Source organism: Schistocerca piceifrons, chromosome 4 (assembly GCF_021461385.2).
Source record: "Schistocerca piceifrons isolate TAMUIC-IGC-003096 chromosome 4, iqSchPice1.1, whole genome shotgun sequence".
Classification (NCBI taxonomy): domain Eukaryota; kingdom Metazoa; phylum Arthropoda; class Insecta; order Orthoptera; family Acrididae; genus Schistocerca; species Schistocerca piceifrons.
In genome coordinates this window covers 750,050,814-750,068,052 of record NC_060141.1, presented here as the reverse complement: position 1 = coordinate 750,068,052, position 17,239 = coordinate 750,050,814, and the positions used below count along the sequence as shown (strand labels likewise).

The window sequence follows — 17,239 nt, the reverse complement described above, 5'->3', positions numbered from 1 at the left end:
GTTCGGCACACAGTATATTCCCGATTAAGTTCTTACTCTCAGTTCACGACGCTGAAACGCCGTACGGTATTTTTGTTTAATTTCGCTATCCTCGCTGTGCACTAAACAGTCTGTGGTGTCTGCAATCAAAACAGTGCGCTTACAGCGTTCACGCAGTTTAGCAGTCTGCACTTCATACCTTTCAAGATTAAGGTGTAAGTAGCAGTTCTGACTAATAAGCAACGCGACACGTATTAATTTCTTGTCCGTGGTAAACATCGAAATTACAAAACATATGGACCATACAAACAGTTATTTTACATTACACAAACAGAAACACAGTTGCACAAAGAAATAATCTTGCATAACTCATTCTGAAATAACTCTTTCAATGTATCACGAAAATTAGACAGAAAATAAGGAAAAAGAAAGAACAGGAAAAGAAAAAAATCTATATCATTCTGTAGTGTTACCTTCACAAGTAGCACAAGGAAAATTCTGTATCAGTGTTTGAAGACATAATTTACGACTGCTGAAGGTGTTTTAGACGAAATCGATGTGAGTGTTTCACTACCAAGACTGCCTACGAAACAAACCCACCGACCAAATCATCACTGTGACTCCCGGAACGAATGATGCATGTCATTTTTCAATCCACATAGAGATTTATTAATTTCTTCTTCGCAATACCGAGTTTCATAAGAACGTACAATTATATTTAGCTTATTAAAATCACATTCTCAACAACTGACAAACTCCTGCAAAAATTCCGTAAATTAACAACAAATATTTAAAAATTTGACATTGATAAATTATCAGAAGAAAAAGTGTGGTATAATATTGGCCGAGAGCATAAATACCTACAAGTCTGCCAATGACTGGTAAACATACAGAACTTTTCCATGGCATAAAAACGCTTTTCATTTCTTTTGCTTTGCTAGCAACTACATGTGCCATTGAATGATTGTTCATTACTCTGAATAAAAAACTTGGATGCGTTCTACAGTAATCTAAAACAGATTGAGTTGTGCATGTTAATAGAAGTAAGGCACTAAAAAGTTTCGCTATGCAAGCCTGTAACAAATTTAGGTAACAACATTGACTGCTATTATTTACCTTCATAGAAGATCAATTGTGATATATTTTGTGTGGTATCGTGTTCCATGGATACTCTATACTTCATCTAATGTTGTTAAAAATACTGCCACGTAGAAAAAAGTGTAATTAGAGGAATGACGAACACGAACTTCACTTAACGAAGGTTTATTCAGCACTTTCACATACAAGAGCGCGGAGCGAACTGCCTCCGGTCAGAACACATGCAGTATATATACAGCTACAGAACAGTTCAGTACAATGATTCTTGACAGTTGTAGATACTTCTAAAATGTACTGGAACCGAATATAGAAATTAAAATTCTACAGTCCAGGTGAGTTTCGTTTAGTATCACATCCACTACACCACAGTGTTACTCAGCTTCTGCTATGACAATGCGAGTAATTAATGACTGCATTGTTTCGTATTGTAATTAGAAGCTTTCATTTGATGTGTTATAAACTCCACTGTTTGTATGAAATGTAAAATTCTGCTTCCAGCTTCACTCTATAAACGTGTGTTTGATACTTCTTTGTTACTGTACTGTTGTTAATATTATACTGACAGTGCAGAAACGTTTGTTTGTACAGTGCAGTGGTGTCTTGATTAATCACTATTCATTAATTCATTACTACAAGGTTTGTCTTCTGTACATCCTTATGAACATCTATACTACTATATAACGACTAGACATAGTTAAATGTTGTTACCAAAAATTAGACTACACATTATATGTATATAGGTCCTATGAGCAAGTGTCTGGAAACGCATCGTTGCCACGGTAGATGGTGCAAGCGAATGAAAGTTCCTCTGACCACATGTTGTGTGTTCCTTGTGTGTTATTGGCTGTGTGATTGACGCAGCATGTTGTAAACAGCACAATGGTCTGTTATTCATATCGAGGGGTAGAATGGGTGTATCAAAGCAAGTACCCTCATAGACACCAACCACATCACACAAAATTTCAAACCGTTTTTTGGTATTTGTGTGATCATGGGTCCTTTTAGTCAGTCAAACGTCCAGGTAGGAGACAGTGCGTACACCAGATGTGGAGGACTGGGTTCTGCCTCGTCAGCACCATCTACCGTGACAATGATGCATTTCCGGTCACTTGTTCATAGGACCTTTCTTCCTCCATTTGTAGTCAGGAACTCATACGTTCAGCTATCAGTTTTACTAATATTGACACTACACACACACACACACACACATATATATATATATATATATATATATATATATATATATATATATATATATATATATTACTCTTATAAATGTTTGGGCATCATAGGCTACACTTCTTTTTAATGTATGTGTTATATAAGTATATGTATGTAATATACAGACAGAGAAAGTCGCTGGCAAAAATCTAGAGAAGATTGTGACTGATTTATGACAAATTTCTACATGATGCTCTAATAAACGTTTGTATGCACATACACTACACATTTTTAAAACATGTATGGTATATAAGTATCTAAATCCGTACTAATATACGAAAATAAGTAATAGTTTAAAGCCCCCTGGGGCTCACATCCGTTTTGTGAGTCTGTAGTTGGCCATCAAGGCCTTGCAGCACTACATCCCTTTCTCTGCTGCAAGTTTAACTTCTTACTATTCTTTTTTCCTCCCTATCTTTCCATAGGTGGTCTCCTTGGTGCAGCTGTACTTGGATCTGATCTGTACTTTGGACACTTTTTCTTACGTCTCAGCCTTCTACAACTTTTCGTTATTAAATACGTGGTCCCCTTATTGGGTTTGAATTGCTAGTTCTTTTCTAAATCATGCAGATCGTGCAGGGAAGATTGCCCAGTTCGGCATGTATTCCACCTCTGTGCCTTCCTCTCTTTACATTCTCCTTTCTTGCAACAGTAGTATGCCCAAAACTCAGCATGGTAGTCATTCCATTGTGTGTTTGTGTGCGTGCGTGAGGGGGGGGGATCATCAAATACCTGTATGGTGGTAGCCACTTGACCCTGCAGGGATCACACTGTTGATCCCTGAGCTGGAAATTCCCCACACAAGCCAAGGAGTATGCAACCCTCATGGATAACGCATAGGGACTCCGGCCAACAGTTTACTGGGCAGGTAACCGTTGGTGTGGCTCGTTGGTGCCCATGGGGATGACCAGTGTTCAGAGTGGATGGCACCAATGTGGAAGATTCGCACATGAAGCGAATTAAACATTGTTCTGCTGGTGGGTGCACTGCCCCAGCACTCTCTTCTGAAGCTAAGACATATTCAATGCACTGAGGTATGACTCCAAAATCTTCCCTTCCATGGCTATGCCATAGCTGAAACATAGGGCTCAGAGACAAGATGACAAATACTTCCTTCAATACTTGATTTGTTGTATAATGGATAGGGATCCGTTTATGACTATAAAGCCTTTGCTATTCATTGAACGCCATGGGCAGGTTTGGTGGGAGTGAGAGAGATTTAAAAAAGGAAAAATGATTCCATTGTGTTTAAAATGGCCTCCCTGACTCAGTCATGGGTCCTGCTCACCTGCGACAAGCTGGGTGGAACTCCTGTCACTATAACCCCCGAAAACAGTCTGAATATGGTTTGGAGTATCATTTCCCACCGAGATATCCTTTTTCAGACTGATGACGTGCTGCTTGCTAATTTGGTGAGACGAAGAGTGCGTTTTGTCTGTCATCAACATGGGCCATAAGGCAAGAGAGTGGATATGGGACCATTCGCCTTTGCCTTTGAAGGTGACTCTTTGCCTGAGAAGGTCAAGATGATGGTGTACTGCTGCGATGTCAAGCTGTATATCCCCCCCCCCCCATTTTATGCTACACATGCATGCAATTTATACACATTTCTTCTCATTGCAATGCCAGACATGTCTGTAGCGATTGTGGTTGTCAGTTACATTCGAACACCCATTGTACATCTCCCCCCATCTGTGGGAAGCACCATTTCCTCTTTTCATCAGATTACACTGAACTCAAGTGTGAAAAGAAATCCAGGAATACAAGGTCGTTGCCTGCTGCTTCATCCAGTGCCAGCTGGTGGCTGAAAGAGCCACAGGTTGCAAGTCATAGGACTTTGCATTCCTACTCTGTCCCAGAATCTGGGGCAGAAAATCTGTTGCACAAGTCTAAATCGTCTAAAGACAAGGAGAAGTCCTCCAAACAAAGGGAGGTTCTGATGGCCCTTGTGCTGCCATATTCTGGTTCTGTATTCAAGGCAGTGTTCCTGGTGGCCCTTACAGTGCCGTACCTCCCCTCCCATCAAGCACCCAGATTCGGAACAAATGTCTATTGATGGTGTATGTTCACAACCAGTGGCAGCAGATGGCACTGAGGCATGACCTATCCCCATTGTCACTTAGCGCCCATACAAGTTCCAATGGAACTGCAGCGGTTTTTTCTATCACTTGGCTGACCTATGACCTCGCCTGTGCACTTATTTTTTGTATCACTGTCCAGGAAACTTATTCCCCTGCAATGCGGACCCACTACCCTCTACAGCTATTGTTTTAAGAATCGCACTGACTACGAAAGAGAATCTGCTGGTGTTTGCACATACATTCTGGACTCTGACTGCAGCAGACACATGCCACTCAACATGACTTTGGAGGCTGTGGCTTTTCGTGTGTGAATCATCTCTGGAATTTACCATTTGTAATGAGTATTTGCCTCCTGATGCTGAGGTGTCCCAGAATACATTGTCGGTACTGTTTCGGCCGGCCGTGGTGGCCGAGCAGTTGTAGGCGTTTCAGTCCGGAACCACGCGACTGCTACGGTCACAGGTTCGAATCCTGCCTTGGGTATGGATGTGTGTGATGTCCTTAGGTTAGTTAGGTTAAAGTAGTTGTCAGTTCTAGGGGACTGACGACCTTAGATGTTAAGTCCCATAGTACTCGGAGCCATTTGTACTGTTTCCTCTGCTTCCTCCTCCATTCCTAATATTGGGTGGCTTCAATACCTACAACCCTTTGTGGGGTGGAACTACAACCACTGGTCATCACAGTGAGCCTCACTAATGTTCTCTGCAAGTTGGTCAAACGTATGGTGAGCTGAAAGATCCGTTAGTACTTTGTCTTGGGGTCTTCTGGCTCCATCCCAGGAAGTTTTTCTCCAAGGCCCTTTTACTCCTGTTTATTTGGTATGCCTAGGGTTATTCTGTCATCTTTTGCCTAGCATCAACCAACCTCTTATCGCCGCCTTCTTTGACTTGCATAGGGCTTATGACGCAGGGCCAACTCTCAATTTTTGTCTGGATTTTCTTGTCTCGCCTTACTTTCCAAATTCAAGCTGGGGATTCCCATAGCACTCCCCAAACACAAGAGAATAGGGTCCCACATGGCTCTGAATTGTGTCCCTTTTTCTAGTGGCTATCTCCAGTGCCTATCAATGGTCTAGCTGCAGCTGAAGGGTCTACAGTGTCACCCTCCATGTATGCTGACGACTTTTGTATCTACTATTGCCCCTCAGTTGTGGGTGTTACTGAACACCGACTACAAGGTGCCAATCCTGGGCTCCCACCAGTATGTTGCAGTTTTTTGCCACCCAAGACATGTGTCATTCACTTCTGTCAGCATTCGACTGTCCATCCTCAACCAGAACTTTATCTCGATGAGTAAATGCTCAATGTGGTGGAGTGTTACCATTTTTCGGGACTGATCTTTGATACATGTTTGATCTGGCTGCCCATCTTCGCCAACTTAAGCGAATGTGCTAGTCACACCTTAATACTTTTTGCCGCCTCACTCCACATTTATGGCTCTATGAAGTTCTTGATTAGGGGTCCGGTGTATGGCTCTGTGTTGCCTTCAGTATTGCATATGGTGGACCTGATACACCATTGCAGGCTCTGACTTGCAACAGGTGCCCTTTGGACCAGCCCTGTGACAGCTTACTCGTTGAGGCCGTCCCTTCCGTACAGATGAAGCACCAACAACTGCTGCTCACCTGTGCAGTACACATTCGTTACTCCCCAGAATACCTGGGAGATCTATTGCCCACAACAGAGCCCAAGGTCTGGAGTCACAATTGCAGTTCACATACAATGTCTCTGCTTTTAACTCCATCTTACCCACTGTTGGCCCTTGTCAGAGAAAAATCGTGTGTGCCCTCATGGTGTGCGCCACATCCTCAGATCAGCCTCAACTTCTCCTTATGGCTTTCCATCGCCTGTTCCTGGACGTCCTTGATGTCTTACCACGCTCAGACATAGTATACACTTATGGCTCTATGGTCGATAGATGAACTGGTTTAGCCTATAGACGTGCAAGATGCAGTGAACTACGCTCCCTGCTGGACGGATACAGAAGCAGTGTGTTCACTACAGAATTAATGATCATTGCTTGAGCCCTGAGGCATCTTCGTTCTTGCACTGGCGAGTCGTTTTTAATCCGCAGTGACTCCTTGAGAAATCTTCAGGCTGTCGACCAGTGCTACCCTCGACTCCCATTGATAGTGACAACCCAGGACTTCCACCACAGTAAATGGTCAGTCTTCTTTGTATGGAACCCTGGACACGTTGGGATCCCAGGGAATGAACATGCCAAGTTGGCTAAAAGAATGTCAACTTTGGAGATGGGGGTATTGGAACTGCAACTTCGGTTGAGAGCACACTGTCAGTTTTTTAAGGCTTAGAATGCGCATTGGCGTGCCCTAGTTTCTCCAAATAGACTGAAAACTGTAAAGGCAGTCTTCCCTTTCTACTTCTCTCAGAGATCTGCTATCCTCTGTTGGCTTCAGATTGCCGCACTTGGTTGAATCACAGCCACATCGTCTGACATGAGCATCCACCCTACTGCTAGCGTGATGGCCATCTCACAGTAGCCCACATCTTACTGGACTGGCCTCATTTGGCCTCCTTATGACGAAACTTTAAACTGCCTCTCACACTACCTCTGGTGCTAGCGGAAGACGCCAGAGCGGCTAATTTGGCTTTACGTTTTACCCATGCAGGTGATTTTTCCTCCTCAGCTACGCAGACGCAATTTTTTGGCAATAGTTACGTTATATTAAGGAACCCGCCACAGAATATGAGTGGAATGTGGTAGTAAAACCCACAGAAGTCGATAACATCATATGATGAAGTAAAAAGAATTTTTGCTGACTCGTATTATCTAAACACAACATATACGACAATTATCTTTGGGACAACGCAATTTAACAGCTGCGTGTAGAAATTATAAAGTTTTAGACACAAACAGACCTAATAATTACAAACCAAATTTATGAACCTCGCAAACGTGTCCCATTTCAAGAAGAGAAAATAACGGAGGACTATTGGGTCGATGTCATTTAGACAGATGCAGGGCAGCAGCGATATGAGAGGCGAGAGAGCGAATACTTTAGGAAGGCCACTTGACTCTGAGATAACAGCGTGGGACTCTGCTCTCATTAATGGACAGAGCAGGACTACAGTACTGTGATAAATAAAATGCGCAAAGACACAACACGAGCTCACAGTGGTAGTTATGTTAAACAACGACTTACGAATGTGTGGTGATGCTACAAAGTCTTCCATACAGCGTTACATGTTCACAATGCTACACCCATACCACGACCAGTAACGGTGTGCGCCAGCCCAGCAGTGAGATTATGTGATCTGCAATAGTCTGTTACATGGTGTTACTTTCTATTTTAATTAAAAGAGGTTTGTGCCTCGGGTTCACAGTAAGATGTTCTTCAGTCCATAAAGTTAATATGGGACGGGATAACGTAGTCCTAAAACATGTTATGTTAAATAAATCACGTATTTTCCATGTCTGATGCATAATGTTACAAAAACTAGCCAGTCTTTCTCATCTATGGCATTACTGAGATGGATCTCCCAGCAATAATTTCAAAACTTAATGTTAAAATGTCTTGTTTCTGCGGTGACATTTCACCTAAGCTGCTAACGGAATTGAGAGAACAATTGTTGAACTCGCTGACACATCTAATAAATATCTTCCACTGCCATGGAGAATTCCATGATTTTTTAAAATCACTAAAATCGTACTGGTGTGTAAGAAGAGAATAAAAACTGACATGAGAAGCTGTAGTCCAATATCATTAACTTCAGAGCTTCGGAAATTATTAGAGAAAACGATATTAAATCAATTTGAGGCTTTTTCATCACATAATCTATTTAACAATCTCCAACATGGTTTTAGAAAAGGAAGACCTACTGTAAAGGGAGAAGTAATTTTTATATATGAAATATTAAAGAAGCTACATGCAGGAGACAAGGTAACAGCCACCTTCCTTGATATGAGTAAATCTTTTGATACTGTGAATCATACAACTCTATTCCATAAATTAGAACCATATGGGATGAGAGGAGTAGCCTTACAACTACTTACTTTCCATTTGAAAGACAAGAAAAAGTGTGTAAGCTAACTTATAAAAGGAATGAACAGTTGCTAACAGCCGAATCACCCACAAGATACTTCAATGTGGTGTGTCCCAAGGAAGTGTACTGGGGCCTTTTCTGTTTCTAGTTTACGTTAACGATTTGGCTTGGCTCTGAGCACTATAGAACTTAACTTCTGAGGTCATCAGTCCCCCAGAACTTAGAACTACTTAAACCTAACTAACCTAAGGACATCACACACATCCATGCCTGAGGCAGGATTCGAACCTGTGACCGTAGCTGTCTCGCGGTTCCAGACTGTAGCGCCTAGAACCGCTCGGCCACCCTGGCCGCCCGTTAACGATTTAATTGAAACACAAAAAAAGGTACTAAGAGTGGTAGCTAAGGAAAAGAGAGCCTTGTAGAGAAATCTTCCACTCTATGTACATCCTGCAGGCAATAATGTTTGTGAAACAAAATCCAGAATATAATGCAACAAACAGTAATGTGCATAGGTACAATACACCGATACACAAGGAGGGAAAATTTGCACAGAAATACTAATTAAAAAAAAGAGGCTGCAGGCTGTAGTCGACATACAATAGGAACCATGTTTTGTAACAGATTATAATCTGACATTAATACAGCTAATTTAAACAGTTTAAAGAATAAACTTAAGCATTTATTAATAGAGAAAAGCTGTCATTCAGTAGAAGATTTCAAGCTATAATATCCTTTCGTAAAACAGTGAATATAGCATAAGTTTGTTTTCGCACTACAAAATTGATAATTTCTGGTCTTCACACGCAATATAAATGTATGTATTTACATTTCAAGTCGTTCAAGTAGTAAAACCTCTCTGTAAAACAGTGTATATAGCATATGTTACTTTTTTTTAAAAAAAAAGAATTTCTGACCTTCACTATTTATATCAATGTGTGCACATACGTATGTTTGTATGTGGGAACTAAAATCTATGGCACTGTCCGAAGACTGATTGTTATATGGACAGAAAAGAAACAAATAAACAAAATAATATTACAAGTACTGTCAATGAGATAATGTAGTTCTTTCTGATGCAACCGCCATATGGTAATAGGAAAAAGCCCACATTTTTACCATTCTTTCATTAACTATTTGTTATTTTTGCAGATTTTTCCTTGTAATCATTGTGTTCCACCAAGTACCAAACCCTCTTGAGTACCCAAAGTTTGTAGTACACGCTTTTATTCTGGCATTCAACTTGGAGAGTTGGAGAGTAGTGGTGCTGGATGAAATTGGTCAACCAGGGGAAGAGAGGTGGTTGTTTACAATTCCCGATCACAGAAGCTGCGCCAGTGCCTGGACAAAATTGCAAACATCTCCACTGTGAAACTTCCTAGCAGATTAAAACTGTGCCGGACCCAGACTCGAACTCGGGGCTTTGCCTTTCGCGGGTAAGTGCTCTACCAACTGAGCTACGCAAGCACGACTCACGCCCCGTCCTCACAACTTTAGTTCTGCCAGTACCTCGTCTCCTACCTTCCAAATTTTACAGAAGCTCTCCTGCGAACCTTGCAGAACTAGCACTTCTGAAAGAAAGGATATTGCAGAGACATGGCTTAGCCACAGCCTGGGGGATGTCTCCACAGTGTCTCATGAAGTGAGGGCATGTGACACTGCTGGCGGTGATCCATCTTCTGGATGGGGTGCTGACGGTGATGCATCTTCTGGATGGGTATGTTAAAGTTTGGCGACCCACTCGGTGCTATTTGAGAGGAGTAGGCTATGTGCAAGCACAGGGTTTCACCCTACCCCTTCTCTCATCATCTTGATGCAACATAACACTCGCTCACACTTCACAAGAACACATAAGACAAAACTCTCCCATACCCTCAAGGACTGGGACCATTATGCATGATGGAAGAAAACCCTTTCTGACTCTGAAGTCGAACCTGACCCTTGGGGGTTGGGGGGCAGCAGGTAAAATTTAATTTGATTTGCTATTAATTTCGTAAGTTGAAATGTTTGATAGTCATGTGCGACTTTTGGATACCATAACTTTTTACAAGGACCCGGAAACTGCTTATGTGAAAAGCCAGCACGTGATGGAGAACGTATTGTTTGTAGTCTTCAGCTTACAGCTCCACCATTCAGGTCGTCGAAACTGAAATAAAGAGTTCTAACAAGGGAACCCCCCCATCGCACCCCCCCTCAGATTTAGTTATAAGTTGGAACAGTGGATAGGCCTTGAAAAACTGAACACAAATCAATCGAGAAAACAGGAAGAAGTTATGGGGAACTATGAAAAAAATAAGCAAAATATTCAAACTGAGTAGTCCATGCACAAGATAGGAAACATCAACGATAATGAGAGCTTCGGAGCGCCGTGGCCCCTTGGTTAGCGTGAACAGCTGCGGAACGAGAGGTTCTTGGTTCAAGTCTTCCCTCGAGTGAAAAGTTTAATTTTTTATTTTCAGACAATTATTATCTGTCCGTCCATCCGTCCGATGTGAGGTAACTCGCCGTAGTATGGGGACGCTACACCTAAACAAACATCGAAACACACGACGTCAGTCGACTATAGCGCAAAAACGTTAAAAACATATGTTTTGACAGAGCACAGGGAAAACTGTGCGACTGTGAAACTGTTGCATTCATTTGTTGCAGTTTATGTTTTCATCATTTTTTTGGAGTAATTATCACATCCACAAGAAAACCTAAATCGGGCAAGGTAGAAGAATCTTTTTACCCATTCGCCAAGTGTACAAGTTAGGTGGGTCGACAACATATTCCTGTCATGTGACACACATGCCGTCTCCAGTGTCGTATAGAATATATCAGACGTGTTTTCCTGCGGAGGAAATGTTTTCGGTCCCCATTGGAGAGGCACGTCCTTTCGTCTACTAATCGCACGGTTTTGCGGTGTGGTCGCAAAAAACAGACACTAAACTTATTACAGTGAACAGAGACGTCAATGAACGAACGGACAGATCATAACTTTGCGAAAATAAAGAAAGTAAACTTTTCACTCGAGGGAAGACTTGAATCAAGGACCTCCCGTTCCGCAGCTGCCCACGCTAACCACGGGACTACGGCGCTCCCGAGTTCACACTATCCATGATGTTGTCTGTCTTGCGCATGGACTACTCAGTTTGTATATTTTGCTCATTTTTTTCGTAGTTCCACACAACTTCATCCTGTTTTTTCGATTGATCTGTGCTCAGTTTTTCATGGCCTATCCACTGTGCCAACTTATAACTAAATCTGATGGGTGTGCGATGGGGAGGTTCCCTTGTAAGAATAACGTGGAGGAGTCACGAACCACGATGATAAACAAAAGTCTACTGTCGTTTAACTAAGCAGTATGTGCTGACAAAAGTTCAGACACAAAATAATTGGAAAATGATACAAGCTTTTCCTATCGTACTTAGCGCCTGACACATTTGACGCACGATTTCTACTGTTTGTTTCCTAGTACGCAAAGTTTATTGCTGCGCCTTAAAAGTGAGAATGATCTCAGACACTTTCACACGGTTTTCTGTAACATAGCAGGCAGCACACAAAACAATCTAAAACGAAACATGGGTGTGCCAGTCAGTTATTATTCCAATTAGGTTCGCTGTTACACAGTTTCACAAGATGTATCATGCGATCGATAAACCATGAACTCGTCATTAATGCCATCCGAAGCTTAAGCGAACACACACGCGGGCAGAACTACGGCACACCCCATAGTGGAGCGTAACGCATTTCCGTATGACTGACAACGACCGAACAACTTCCTGAGTGCAGGACACTTCGACCTTGTACGTATTCTCGGTACGGATGGCGAAGGAACCACTCAGTCCAAAACTGCTTCCAGCGCGATCAGCAGTGCGCTTCCAGCACCCTTTCTTGAGTATAAAACTATTTACACCGTTGTTAGCTGAAGACCTACAGGATTTACAATTTTTCTGTAAGTAAATCTATGCTCTGTTTATAGTGTATAAAATTCTCAGCCGGCTAAGTGTTAAACTTTAATCTGCAGAATTTTTCAGGGGTAGATAATGGCTTCTGAACTGTTTCTTTGCAGTTTTTGTACCTTTATCGGTTTACAGTATCATAGTGAAAGGTGGTACAGCTGCAGTATTGCTAGTATCAAATATAGTGCTGTCACTTTAGCTTTGTGTCTTATATACTACGGTTGGTTAACCTTACTCGTTGCCTCAGTTTTTGGCACAAAAATTGGTTTTCGCTTAATAATTCAAAAAGTAAACGAGGTAGCTTCATAAAAACCTGTACAGAATGTTTTTATAACCAACTGAACCCTATTGTAAAAGAACAACTTAGTAAGTTTAATATTAGCAGGTTCAAAATTTCGAAACTTTATGTCTGAAGGAACTAATTATCAGATCATGCTGAGACTCGAAACTTTTGACATTGGCTTAGTTCTGCATACATTTAAACGTTTAATTGTATATAAGATTATTAAGCAATCTCTTTGTCTATTCACTGCATGTATTGGGTGCTGCCGTCTCGATCTTTGCCGAGTGGCAGAAAAAAATTTTCTTTCTCGCCGCACTAGACTTATCGATAAGTGCTTGTTTCCCCACAAGGTCTCCCAGCCAACAATGCCACACGACATTGCTTTTTCACCAAAGATCAACAGAGCTTATTTCTATAAAGGATTTAGAAAATGTGTTATCACTTCAGTAGTTTGATGGAACGAGTCCGTTGGTGCGGGCCTCCGACCGTTACTACAATGGCTGCTGCCCTCTCTGTTGTCGCAGGGGGAGTACCTCGTTCGGCAGCTCCAGCGTCAGCGTGAGCACCACAGGCAGCGGTGAGGCAGAGGGGGAAGCGGAGGCAGAGGCGGAGGTGGACGCAGAGGCAGGAGCGGCTGACGTCACTGGCCCCGACCAGGTGAGTGACTGCTGTCCATGGAAGTAGAATAAGGGGAGATTGCGCTACAGACTTACGCTGTACTTTCGTTTGAAGCCAGTGAGCGGGGCCTGCCGCCATCTTGGATCCCCCAAAACAGTAGCAGACGAGTATTTACAATTGCTTCTTGTTCGTTATTTCTGTCGTGTACACGCGATATTTGTTTTATATAGTAAATGTTACACTGTTTTAGTGAACAACACAGCATAAGGAACGCAACTTCAAACGTTTTTCTGGTCTTAAATGCGCGTTCGATACCGTAATACGACATGAAAATATGACGTTTCTGGCCTCAGTACTGAAATTCCTTTTTGTTTATACACTTCGAATAACCGAGAAGAGGAGTATGTGCTATGAAAAGCGTGCTTTCGTAATCCATTTCTATTCACTTTCATTGTTTTTGTGTCGATAATTCACAAAGCCAGAACTCCAAAAGCAATGATTGATAGTTTAGAGGCACCGATTTGTATTCTTTGCATTTTCAAGTCAAATGCAAATTTTAAATGTTCAAGTGTGCAAGAAACTTACCTTATTTCCTTTGCTGTCCCATAGATGTATGCAGGGATGATATAAACAAGTCAGCTGTCATGTCAACAAAGTGAAAGATTCGTTAAATTCGGAAGAAAAGAACTGAATTTAAGATTGTCAGGCCCATTGTAGTTTACACATCTGCTCTGTTTTTAAATTGTACCTGCCAAGTGACATTCAGTGTGGCAAATAACAGCAATTTACAGCGTAACACGACAACACAGTGATTAATATAATGATCTAAATAACCTGGACATAGATAGGGAACTTTGCTTTAATATATATGTAACCCTTTAAGTACTTTAACCACTGTAACAAGTGTTCCACACATTTTACTGAAGATTTAATTAACTACACGTAGTTACATTACTTTTATATTAAATTATAGCATTTTAAAGCATTTGTATCCATTTCCAGGATATTTCATGCCAGGACTTTTCAGTTACTTGGGAATAAGCGCAAATATGGACATAAGCCATGAATTGAGTGGCAAGCTACAACACATTCTTGAAGAAACACGAAGCCAAACAATGAAAACCAAGTGTATTGCTCACCTCCAGAGAGCTCTTCGCGTTGGGTTGATAGGAAATCTAAAGTCAAATCACAGAAATAAAACCATACTGTAAAACTTTACAGTGCATCAGAATTTCAAGTATATATAAGAAAATAGCGCGTAAATAAATCCAATTACGAATGAAATGTGATTTGTTTAAACTTTAGACTGCAATCAGTACGATTAGTACACCCGTAAGCGACGCAAGCCTGCAATTTTTATCGAAACACTTCACGACTACACGGAATCAAACCACCAGAAGCGAATGTTTTGGGGTAGCTAACATTTGGGTCGGCTTCAAGTTTGTGACGCCATGAAACTCTTATTTTTACCTCCATGGTGCTGTCTCAGGTCCACTTCTATCTTTGCCACAGAGTACTATTCGCCGTTCTAGAAACGAGTTGATGAATGGAAATACAGTGAGGAGTCAAAACATTATGACCACTACCCTCTGCGAGACTGAACATCGCCTGGTGGCATTGCGGATACGTATGTGGTAAGCCAAGTGCCACTGAGGTGACAAAAGCCATCGAATATCTCCTTATATAGTGTCGGACCTCCTGTGGCCTGGCGTAGTGCAGCAGCTGGAAGAGGCATGGATTCACCGCGTCGTTGCAAATCCCCTGCACACGTATTGAGCGACGCTGCCTCTAAAGCCATCTATAATTGCGGAAGTGTTGCCGGGGTAGGATTCTGTGCACGAACTGACGTTTCGATGTGCCCCGTGTCGGGCGATCTGGGTGGCCAAATCATTCGCTCGAATTGTCCACAAAGTTCTTCAAATCATTCACGAACAACTGTGTTCCAGTGACATCCATAGTTGTTTGGGAATATGAATTCCACCAATGGCTGCAAATGGTCTCTAAGTACCCAAACATTATGATTTCTACTCAACGATTGGTCCAGTTGGACCAGAGGATCCAGTCCATTTCATGTAAATACTGGTCACACCATTATGGAGCCAGTGCCTTGTTGACAACTTGGGTCCGTGACTTCGTGGTGTCCGTGCCACACTCTGACCCTATCATCAGCTCTTACCAACTGAAACTGGGACATATCTGGCCACGCTATAGTTTTCCATTCGTTACAAACTCATGAGAGGAATCGCAGGCGATGTCCTGTTGTTAGCAAAGGCAGTCGCATCGGTCGTCTGCTGCCATAGCCCGTTAACGCCGAATTTCGCCGCGGTGTCCTAACAGAAACATTCGTCATACGTCCTACATTCATTTCTATTGTTATTTCACGACGTATTGGATGTCTGTTAGCACTGACAACTCTACACTAACGTCGCTGCGCTCGGTCGTTAAGTGAATGTAGTCAGTCATTGTGTTGATCATGGTGAGAGATAATGCCTGAAATATGGTATTCTCATCACTCTCTTGACACTGCGGATCTCGAATTCCCTAACGATTTTCGAAATGCGATGTCCCATGCATCCAGCTTCCACGTTCAGGATCGGTTAATTCCCGTCTTGAAGTCATAATCACATCGAAAACATTTTCCCGTGAATCACCTGAGTACAAATGACACCTCTGCCACCTATAGATGTGCATATCCCTATAGTGCATATCGCTTTTGTGGATCTCCATATGTGCCTGTGTGTGTGTGTGTGTGTGTGTGTGTGTGTGTGTGTGTGTATGTGCATATATATAAGCAGAGCGAAGATGAATGTGGAATATTTCTAGGTGCGATATGGACAGCAAACTGAGGGATACACTGATATAAGAACTTTGACAAATGACAGATATTTATGGCAAAGCACCTGCGAAAGAGCATCTCGGAAATGACTAAGCTTGTCATCTGTTCGCATGCCATTGACGTGGGCATGTATGGCAAGTAGTTGAAGGACGGTGAAACCACTCGTAGGTGACAAGGTGTTGAACGTCCACACCTCATCACAGAGCATTTAGGTCAAAGGCTTGAGCTCTCTGTAAAGCGGGATGGGTGGTGATCTGTGGTAGGTCTGACACAAAGTGTTTCACTGCTCACTGTTCAACTCATGAATGTGGAACTCTGCTGTAGAGTGCCTCTGTGTGTTCAGATGTCGACCCAACGACATCGTCAGCTACGATTGCACTACGGACAGGACCATTGCAATTGGACCGTTGATCAATGGAACCACGTTGACTGATCGTATGAAATACATTTCTTGTTACACCAAGTCGGTGGTTGTGTCCAGATATGCTATCATCCAGGTGAACAGTTGTTTGGTTTGTGGACCGCGCCATGGATGCATGCCAGTGGGGGCAGTATTATGCCAGGGGGGACATTCATCTGGGTTTCCATGAAGGTAATTGACAGCACCATGACAGATTTGGGCACCGCTAATATTGTTGTGGACTACTCGCATCCCTTCACGTTTGACGTCTTTCTTGGCTGTGATGACATCTTCCAGCAGATTAACTGTCCATGTCACAGGCCAAAATTGTACCACAGTGGTGTGAGAAGCATAGTAGTGGACTCATGTTGATGCTGTAACCACCAAATCTGCCTGATCTGAAGGCGATCGAATACGTCTAGTGTAAGTAGGCTGTTTATGTTTTCTCTATGTAAGTAGGCTGTTTATGTTTTCTTTATGTAAGTAGGCTGTTTAGCTTTTTTATTGGTAATGTAAGTAGGCTGTTTATGTTTTCTCTATGTAAGTAGGCTGTTTATGTTTTCTTTATGTAAGTAGGCTGTTTAGCTTTTTTATTGGTAACGCCACCTCTGTATGAAAATCACTGGCTGTGCTGTGTGCAGTCCGTGGCAGCTTTGCATTGTTGTAATACTCGCCATTGTAGTGTTAGGCAGCTGGCTGTGAACAGCGCGTAACGTTGCGCAGTTGGAGGTGAGCCGCCAGCAGTGGTGGATGTGGGGAGAGAGATGGCGGAGAT

At 42.3% G+C, this 17,239-nt stretch overlaps 1 long non-coding RNA gene across 1 annotated transcript in view; it reads left to right on the top strand.

Moving 5' to 3' along the window:
• Positions 1-17,239, top strand: part of LOC124796338 — a 378,735-nt gene that overhangs the window by 116,681 nt on the left and 244,815 nt on the right. The window contains exon 2 of the long non-coding RNA XR_007016750.1: positions 13,135-13,267. This is a non-coding gene — a long non-coding RNA (uncharacterized LOC124796338). The remainder of the gene's footprint in view (positions 1-13,134; positions 13,268-17,239) is intronic.